The sequence below is a fragment of the Haliaeetus albicilla genome, unplaced genomic scaffold (genome assembly GCF_947461875.1).
Source record: "Haliaeetus albicilla unplaced genomic scaffold, bHalAlb1.1 scaffold_191, whole genome shotgun sequence".
NCBI classification, from domain to species: domain Eukaryota; kingdom Metazoa; phylum Chordata; class Aves; order Accipitriformes; family Accipitridae; genus Haliaeetus; species Haliaeetus albicilla.
In genome coordinates, this window is record NW_027212459.1 from 10,001 (window position 1) to 20,000 (window position 10,000).

The window sequence follows — 10,000 nt, forward strand, 5'->3', positions numbered from 1 at the left end:
TTCTTCCCGCTTTGCGGGCTCCAGCTTATGGCCAGAGAAAACGCGAAGAGGTGCCGCCACCTCTAACCCGGTACAGCGCTGCAGACCTTTCCACCGAGCCCTCCTGCAACCAGGCAAGCCGGGGCAGGCCGGACACCACAGGCCGCCCACTCATGGCTCATGCCGGCAAAAACAGGACGAGGCGCTGCGGCCTCTCGCCTGTGCCATCATCGGGCCCTCGGGGGCTGGGGGAAGCTGCGGCACATGCACGAGAACCCCCCAGCCGTCTGCATCCGGCTGCCGGCCACGGGACCGGCTGCCGCTTGCGCTCTGCCCAATACGTGCATGGGCTCTGGCTTAAGACCAGAGAAAACGCGATGAGGTGCCGCCACCTCTAACCCGGTACAGCGCTGCAGACCTTTCCACCGAGCCCTCCTGCAACCAGGCAAGCCGGGGCAGGCCGGACACCACAGGCCGCCCACTCATGGCTCATGCCGGCAAAAACAGGACGAGGCGCTGCGGCCTCTCGCCTGTGCCATCATCGGGCCCTCGGGGGCTGGGGGAAGCTGCGGCACGCACGAGACCCCCCAGCCGTCTGCATCCAGCTGCCGCTCTGCGCGCTCCAGCTTAAGGCCAGAGAAAAAAGGACGAGGTGCCGCCACCTCGCCCGCCCATCACCAGGCCCTCAGGAGCCGGCGGCGGCCGCGGCGGGCTGGACGCTCACGGGCAGCTGCCCTCGCATATCCCAGCGCTCACCTTTGCCATCATCGGGCCCTCCGGGGCCGGGGGAAAGCCGAGGCAGGCTCGACTCCGCCCGGTCTTCCAGCGTTCGAGTGCCGGTGGCCACCACCGGCCACCGGGCTTTGCCCTGCGGAATCCACCTTTGCACCTCTCGCACCACTCGGTCAACAGCCACCGCAGCCTGCCAGACCCTCGCAGGCACCCGGCTGGCTTACTCGAAAAACACCGGGAGACAAACAGGCCGAACGGAGAAACAACGAGCCGAACCACCAGGGAAACCACCACCACAACGGCCGCCCAGCGCCCCACTTCGCCGGCTGAGCCGTAGGCCTTGCAGCCGCTCACTAGCGCTGCTCCGTGCACCAGTCACCACCAGCTCCTATAGTACGGAGGATCACGTCCCCGCCCCCGGCCGGCTCCAAGAGTGCGGTCCCTGCCCACCGGGGAGACCTGCCAATGAGACCGACTTTTACGATGACGTAACTGGAGGCAGCGAAAAACAGCGACCCCTTCGCCAGCTCCGAGAAAGTGGTGGGGCTATCAGGTCTACCTCACAGCCCCCGAAATGCGACTAAGTCCCGCCGGAGCCGGGTAGACCTGACAGCCCTTTTCACCGGCCGCTCCGGCGGCGACACCCCGCGTCCTCCGGGCGCCGCCGGCGGCCGCGCCGGCCTCCGGAGCCGGGTAGACCTGGCGGCCGGCCGCGGAGCCGGGTAGACCTGGCGGCCGGCCGCGGAGCCGGGTAGACCTGGCGGCCCTTTTCACCGGCCGCTCCGGCGGCGACACCCCGCGTCCTCCGGGCGCCGCCGGCGGCCGCGCCGGCCTCCGGAGCCGGGTAGACCTGGCGGCCGGCCGCGGAGCCGGGTAGACCTGGCGGCCCTTTTCACCGGCCGCTCCGGCGGCGACACCCCGCGTCCTCCGGGCGCCGCCGGCGGCCGCGCCGGCCTCCGGAGCCGGGTAGACCTGGCGGCCGGCCGCGGAGCCGGGTAGACCTGGCGGCCCTTTTCACCGGCCGCTCCGGCGGCGACACCCCGCGTCCTCCGGGCGCCGCCGGCGGCCGCGCCGGCCTCCGGAGCCGGGTAGACCTGGCGGCCGGCCGCGGAGCCGGGTAGACCTGGCGGCCCTTTTCACCGGCCGCTCCGGCGGCGACACCCCGCGTCCTCCGGGCGCCGCCGGCGGCCGCGCCGGCCTCCGGAGCCGGGTAGACCTGGCGGCCGGCCGCGGAGCCGGGTAGACCTGGCGGCCGGCCGCGGAGCCGGGTAGACCTGACGGCCCTTTTCACCGGCCGCTCCGGCGGCGACACCCCGCGTCCTCCGGGCGCCGCCGGCGGCCGCGCCGGCCTCCGGAGCCGGGTAGACCTGGCGGCCGGCCGCGGAGCCGGGTAGACCTGGCGGCCCTTTTCACCGGCCGCTCCGGCGGCGACACCCCGCGTCCTCCGGGCGCCGCCGGCGGCCGCGCCGGCCTCCGGAGCCGGGTAGACCTGGCGGCCGGCCGCGGAGCCGGGTAGACCTGGCGGCCCTTTTCACCGGCCGCTCCGGCGGCGACACCCCGCGTCCTCCGGGCGCCGCCGGCGGCCGCGCCGGCCTCCGGAGCCGGGTAGACCTGGCGGCCGGCCGCGGAGCCGGGTAGACCTGGCGGCCGGCCGCGGAGCCGGGTAGACCTGACGGCCCTTTTCACCGGCCGCTCCGGCGGCGACACCCCGCGTCCTCCGGGCGCCGCCGGCGGCCGCGCCGGCCTCCGGAGCCGGGTAGACCTGGCGGCCGGCCGCGGAGCCGGGTAGACCTGGCGGCCCTTTTCACCGGCCGCTCCGGCGGCGACACCCCGCGTCCTCCGGGCGCCGCCGGCGGCCGCGCCGGCCTCCGGAGCCGGGTAGACCTGGCGGCCGGCCGCGGAGCCGGGTAGACCTGGCGGCCCTTTTCACCGGCCGCTCCGGCGGCGACACCCCGCGTCCTCCGGGCGCCGCCGGCGGCCGCGCCGGCCTCCGGAGCCGGGTAGACCTGGCGGCCGGCCGCGGAGCCGGGTAGACCTGGCGGCCGGCCGCGGAGCCGGGTAGACCTGGCGGCCCTTTTCACCGGCCGCTCCGGCGGCGACACCCCGCGTCCTCCGGGCGCCGCCGGCGGCCGCGCCGGCCTCCGGAGCCGGGTAGACCTGGCGGCCGTTCGGTGCTCCTTGGGGGGGGGGGGGGGGGGGGGGCAGGTGCGCCTGATTTTGTTTCGTTTTTTCCGTGTGTTTTTTTTTTTTTCTTTTTCTTTTGAGATTTGAGCTAAATCTGATAAAAGGGCCACCCCGTCCCGGTTTCTCCTGGACGGCATTTCTTTCCCCCTCCCCTTCCCACGTTTGAACCACTTCTATAACAAGGGAGCATGTTTAAACGTCCTGTCTGATGCAAGAGTTATTTCACCTTTATTGATTTCGGTAGGAAATACCAACACAATATTAACAAAAAACAGTTTTTCAAAGAATTTTTGTTTTCTGACCCCCTCCTTCCACCCTCGTCGTTCTCATGCACGTGCACGCACCTACTCCGACCCGGTGGCTGCCAGGCACTTGCCAGCTTCACCACACCAGCCAGCCCCCCCGCTCCGCCGACGCCGCCCCCTCCCTCCCCCCCATTCTCTCGGCGGGGGACCGGGCAGAGGCGGCAGCCCCCGGCACAAACTGCCCAGCTCCCCGGCGCGAGTTCGCTGTTCACTGGGTGCCTTCAGGACTGGTCGCCCCTTGCCAGGTTCAGGTTCGGGTCCACGGCGCTGCTGGGCGCTCGCCGACTTTTGGTTTTGTTTTTTGCGGTCTTGGAGGTTTTTTTTGGGGGTGGGGTGTTGTTTTTAATTCCCCCCCCCCCGCCTTTTTTTTTTTTTTTTTTTTTTGGCGTTTTACTTTTTTTGAATAAAATAAATACTTTAAAATACATGTCTGCGATCCTGCAGGCACCGCCACCTCCCCCCCCCCCCCCCCCCCCCCCGCGACACACGCGCGCTCAGAGGCGCGCGCACACACATACGGAGAGCGACGCAGGCACACACAGATACAGGCACCCCTGCACGGCTGTGCTCCCCCTCCCTCCCCGCGCTGCAGTCCCGGACCTGCAGGCCAGTAGGTGCAGCCCCCCCCCCCCCGCCGCCCCCGGCCCCCCGGCCCCCACCCGATCGCAGACTCTCCGGCGCCCCGGAGACGGGGGGGGTGGGGGGATTGGGGGGCGGGTGTCTGGGTGGGGCGGTCTGCAGCCCGGCAACGGGGCCCCCGGCAACTGTGTTTTTTCCCGCCACGGCTAACGGTCTGCTGCTCAGTCGTGGCGGCAGCAGCGGAGGGGAAAGGAGGCTAGCAAAGAGGGGGGCGAGAGCGGCTGGCGAGCAAGGCGGGGAGCCTGGCGCAGAGGTAGGCTGGCGAGGGGGGATGGTGTGTCTTTTCGGAGAAGACTTCTGTTTGGATCGGTTGGACTTGTTTTTTTTTTTTTTTTTACTTCTGTCCCCCGTCCCTGTCCGTCCGTCCCGTCCCGTCCCGTCCCCCCCCCCCCCAGTCGTTTAGTTTTCCACCCGCGGAGGGGGCGGGCAGGAGTGCAGCAGGGCGAGTGCGTGGCTGACTGAGAAAGAAAGGCGGGAGCGGGGCCACGGGTGCGGCAGGATAGGGTACTCGGCAGCTGGGGTTTAGAGACGGCACGGCACCGGGTGGCTCCCCTCTGCCGCCCGGGCACGGAGCCGGCAGGGACGCCGCAGGGTCCTAAAGTCTCCCGCCGTCCATGCCCGGAGCGGCAAACCTGCTGGCGGGAGGGCGGGAGCGGGGCCACGGGTGCGGCAGGATAGGGTACTCGGCAGCTGGGGTCTAGAGACGGCACGGCACCGGGGGCTCCCCTCTGCCGCCCGGGCACGGAGCCGGCAGGGACGCCGCAGGGTCCTAAAGTCTCCCGCCTTCCATCCCCGGGGCGGCAAGCCTGGTGGCGGAAGGGGGGAGCAGGGCCAGCCAGGCTCGGCGCGAACTGCGTGGCGCGGGGCGGGGGGGGGGGGGTGTCGGCCCGGGGGCCTGTTTCGGAGGCGGGGGGGGGTGCGCGCGCGCACGCGTTTGAGCGCACGACTGTGAGCGGGGCAGCGGGTGGAGGGTTTGGGCTGAGGGGGCCGGTTGCGGGGGGGGTCCGGGGGGGTGCGCGCATGTGTGTAGGCACGTGCGAGTGGGTGGGGTGGCGGGCGGGAGGCTTGGGGCGGGGACTCGTTTGGGGGGGGGGGGGCAGTGCGTGCGTGCGCGTGCACGCGTGAGCGCACGTGTGTGAGCGAGGCGGCGGGCGGGTGGTTCGGACCGGGCGGGGGGGGGGGGGGGGGGCCTGTTCGGGAGCGCGCGAGCGCACGTGGGTGAGTGCGGCAGCGGGCGGAAGGTTCGGCCGGCGGCCCTGTTTGGGGGAGGGGGGGCGCGCGCGCGCGCGCGTCTAAGGGCGGGTGAGCGGCTGCAGCAGCAGGCGGTGGGCGTTTGGGCCGGGGGCCTGTTTTGGCGGGGTGCGGGCGCGCACGCAGATGGAAATGAGAAAGGTTTGTAACGGTGTGGCTAACGCCGCTTTCTCTGTTACAGCCCGGGTGGTCGGCCGCTTCGACGTCCGGCCTGCGCCCGTGCCTGCCTACGGGCGGTGCGCTCGGCTCCCGGTCGGACCCGTCCCTGGGAAAGCAGCAGCCGCGTGCCTCGGCCTGGGCAGAGACCTGGGCCTCCAGGGCCCCAGCCAGGGCTGCCGGAGAGGCGCGCCGCGCTTCTAACAGAGGGGCGTCAGCGGCTCCGTCGCCGGCGGGATGCGTTCGAGCGGTGAGGACGGTCCCAGCGGCCTTAGGTGGTGGTGGGGGGGCCCGCTCCTTCAGCGACGGGAGCGGGGGGAAACGGCCCCGGGGTGGGCCGGTCAGCCGGCACGGCGGCCACGCGAGCTCATCGTCTCCGAGGACGCTCGGCTAAGTCGGCCTTGGCCGCAGGGACCGCGTGTCAGGCAGCCGACTGACTTTCTGCAGAGGCCTGCGAGACCGCCGTCCCTCGGAGGCCGGCCGTGTCCTTGGAGAGGCTATCTCGGGATGGGGGCCCGTCCGGAGAAAACGCGGCGGGGTAGGGGGAAGGTGTGGGCAAAGGGAGCGTCCGGCTGATGGCTGACGGGCTGTGCTTTTCTCCCCTCCGGCCAGGTCTCGAGGAGACGGGGAAGGGGCTCTCCTCCCCCGCCCTCGGCCGAAAGCAGCTTTGCGCGACCCCGGTGCCAGGGAGGCCGGACCCCCGCGGAGGTAGCCCAGTGATGAGCCGCCGCCGCCGCCTCCGAGCCGGGAGGGACCCGATCAGGTACCGGGCACGACCGACGGGCGGGGAACGTGCGAGGGCCGCGCGACCCCTCGGCCGCCCGTCACGGCAGAGCCGGACTAACCGGGACGAACCGGCTTTTGCTCGAATGTCGGTGGATCGAGAAGAGGCCCTGCCCGGGAGCGACAGGGTGCAGGGCCACCACCCGCCAGGCTCTGCAGCCGCCCGCCCTCCTTCGGCGGGCGGGCCGGCCGGGCTCGCCACGGCAGACGGGACGGGACGGGACGGGACGGGACGGGGGCCGCCGCCACCTCTGCCCGGTCCGCGGCCCCTGACGGCGAGACAAAGAATTAAAAAAAGGCAAGGGGGGGTGGGGGTTGGGGGGTGGGGGGTGGGGGTGGGGGCTGGGGAGGAAAGACCGAGAAAATAAATAGATAAGGAAATGGTAATACAAAAGGCACGGGGTGCGGGCGTTGCGCTTCCTAACACAGAACTCGTCTGGGACAGGGGCGGGTGGGCGGTCTGCAGGGAGGCCGGCGGGGCAGGGCCGGCTTAGGACAGAGATTAAGCTGTCGCTCCCCGCCAATTGTTGAGAGAACCTAACGTGCGCCGGCCCTACGGCTGAGGAACGTAGGGAAGGATTAACGAACCACGGGTGACTCAGGCGTGAATTAATAGTTTTCGACAGGGCGATACGGGCCGACTTCTGCCGGAATGAATTAACGTCCGCCGGGTCGAGCTCACGTTCGTAACGAACGACTCGGTCGAGAACGAGCGCCAGGCGAGGAACGGGAGCCGGCCTAGGGAAGGCGCGCGCGCGTCATCCTCGGTAATTGCTTAACAAGTAAGCATCGCTCGATCGCAAAGGGCGACAACGAGGTGAGTAAGACTGACTGACGCGGCGTAAGAGCTAATGAACAATTAACGCGTGATCACGCAGGGGCCGGAGAACGCTGACGTTAACCAAGAGCGTCGCAAGGTCCTAAAGGAGCGCCGCAATCGAACTTTAGGAGTCGGTAGTTCATCATACTTCTTACTACTAATCGAGTCACATTCAATCCGCGACGATCCGCTGGTACGTACGTACGTACGTACGTACGTACGTACTCCTTCTCCGGCTATCAATGAAGGGGTGCACACCTAGCGTGCATGAACGAATGAGTTTTGTTATTTAATGGACTGCCAGAAAGAGTATTACCGCGCAGCGTTAAATCAGTCGGTAGGTGACGATCCATAAACGATACAAACCAGCCTTGCTCGTCAACCGTTAATAACTTAAATCGATGACGATTCATAGCGTATCGATTATTCTGTATTCGTTTAGGAGTGAATCCCACGCCAACGGTGCTACGCGGTACCCCGGTGGCCACCGACTCGTCCAGAGACGAGAGAGCAGCGTCGGCGCCTCTCCCCGAAGAAGTCGTTACCGATAAAGTACACCGACTGCGGGTAACGAGTTGCTCTCACGTTTTTGACGCGTGCCTGCCTGCCCGCCCGCCTGCGTGGTAAAAGACAAGATGCCAGACATAATAAATTTTTAAAAAGTGGAATCACGGAGCAGTCTTAATAAATCAATCAGGACCGGCCCGGAACGCGGCCAGGGAGTGCAGGCCGACCCCGCGGCGTGGCCAGGTTTACCCGGAGGCACAGGTAAGGAGGCCAAGCCTCCCCCGGAGGATCAGCTAGGGACAGCAGGTCTACCCTGGAGCGCCAGTAGGGGTACCGATACTACCCCGGAGGATCAAGTAGGGACGCCAGGCCTACCCCGGAACATGAGGTAGGGGTACCGGGCCTACCCCGGCGCGGGGCGGGGGGGGGGGGGGGGGGGGGCGGGTCAGGTAGGGAGGGCGGGTCTAACCCCGTGTGCCCGTAGGGACGGCAGGCGTACCCCGGAGTACCGATGAGGGTTACGGGTACTACCCCGGAGCGCCGGGCGGGGGTACCGGTGCTACCCCGGAGTACCGATGAGGGTTACGGGTACTACCCCGGAGCGCCGGGCGGGGGTACCGGTGCTACCCCGGAGTACCGATGAGGGTTACGGGTACTACCCCGGAGCGCCGGGCGGGGGTACCGGTGCTACCCCGGAGTACCGGGTCGGGGTACGGGTACTACCCCGGAGCGCCGGGCGGGGGTACCGGTGCTACCCCGGAGTACCGGGTCGGGGTACGGGTACTACCCAGGAGCGCCGGGCGGGGGTACCGGTGCTAGGCCGGAGTACCGATGAGGGTTACGGGTACTACCCCGGAGCGCCGGGCGGGGGTACCGGTGCTACCCCGGAGTACCGGGTCGGGGTATGGGTACTACCCCGGAGCGCCGGGCGGGGGTACCGGTGCTACCCCGGAGTACCGGGTCGGGGTATGGGTACTACCCCGGAGCGCCGGGCGGGGGTACCGGTGCTACCCCGGAGTACCGGGTCGGGGTACGGGTACTACCCCGGAGCGCCGGGCGGGGGTACCGGTGCTACGCCGGAGTACCGATGAGGGTTACGGGTACTACCCCGGAGCGCCGGGCGGGGGTACCGGTGCTACCCCGGAGTACCGGGTCGGGGTACGGGTACTACCCCGGAGCGCCGGGCGGGGGTACCGGTGCTACGCCGGAGTACCGATGAGGGTTACGGGTACTACCCCGGAGCGCCGGGCGGGGGTACCGGTGCTACCCCGGAGTACCGGGTCGGGGTACGGGTACTACCCCGGAGCGCCGGGCGGGGGTACCGGTGCTACCCCGGAGTACCGATGAGGGTTACGGGTACTACCCCGGAGCGCCGGGCGGGGGTACCGGTGCTACCCCGGAGTACCGGGTCGGGGTACGGGTACTACCCCGGAGCGCCGGGCGGGGGTACCGGTGCTACCCCGGAGTACCGGGTCGGGGTACGGGTACTACCCAGGAGCGCCGGGCGGGGGTACCGGTGCTAGGCCGGAGTACCGATGAGGGTTACGGGTACTACCCCGGAGCGCCGGGCGGGGGTACCGGTGCTACCCCGGAGTACCGGGTCGGGGTATGGGTACTACCCCGGAGCGCCGGGCGGGGGTACCGGTGCTACCCCGGAGTACCGGGTCGGGGTATGGGTACTACCCCGGAGCGCCGGGCGGGGGTACCGGTGCTACCCCGGAGTACCGGGTCGGGGTACGGGTACTACCCCGGAGCGCCGGGCGGGGGTACCGGTGCTACGCCGGAGTACCGATGAGGGTTACGGGTACTACCCCGGAGCGCCGGGCGGGGGTACCGGTGCTACCCCGGAGTACCGGGTCGGGGTACGGGTACTACCCCGGAGCGCCGGGCGGGGGTACCGGTGCTACGCCGGAGTACCGATGAGGGTTACGGGTACTACCCCGGAGCGCCGGGCGGGGGTACCGGTGCTACCCCGGAGTACCGGGTCGGGGTACGGGTACTACCCCGGAGCGCCGGGCGGGGGTACCGGTGCTACCCCGGAGTACCGGGTCGGGGTACGGGTACTACCCAGGAGCGCCGGGTGGGGGTACCGGTGCTAGGCCGGAGTACCGATGAGGGTTACGGGTACTACCCCGGAGCGCCGGGCGGGGGTACCGGTGCTACCCCGGAGTACCGGGTCGGGGTATGGGTACTACCCCGGAGCGCCGGGCGGGGGTACCGGTGCTACCCCGGAGTACCGGGTCGGGGTATGGGTACTACCCCGGAGCGCCGGGCGGGGGTACCGGTGCTACCCCGGAGTACCGGGTCGGGGTACGGGTACTACCCCGGAGCGCCGGGCGGGGGTACCGGTGCTACGCCGGAGTACCGATGAGGGTTACGGGTACTACCCCGGAGCGCCGGGCGGGGGTACCGGTGCTACCCCGGAGTACCGGGTTGGGGTACGGGTACTACCCCGGAGCGCCGGGCGGGGGTACCGGTGCTACGCCGGAGTACCGATGAGGGTTACGGGTACTACCCCGGAGCGCCGGGCGGGGGTACCGGTGCTACCCCGGAGTACCGGGTCGGGGTACGGGTACTACCCCGGAGCGCCGGGCGGGGGTACCGGTGCTACGCCGGAGTACCGATGAGGGTTACGGGTACTACC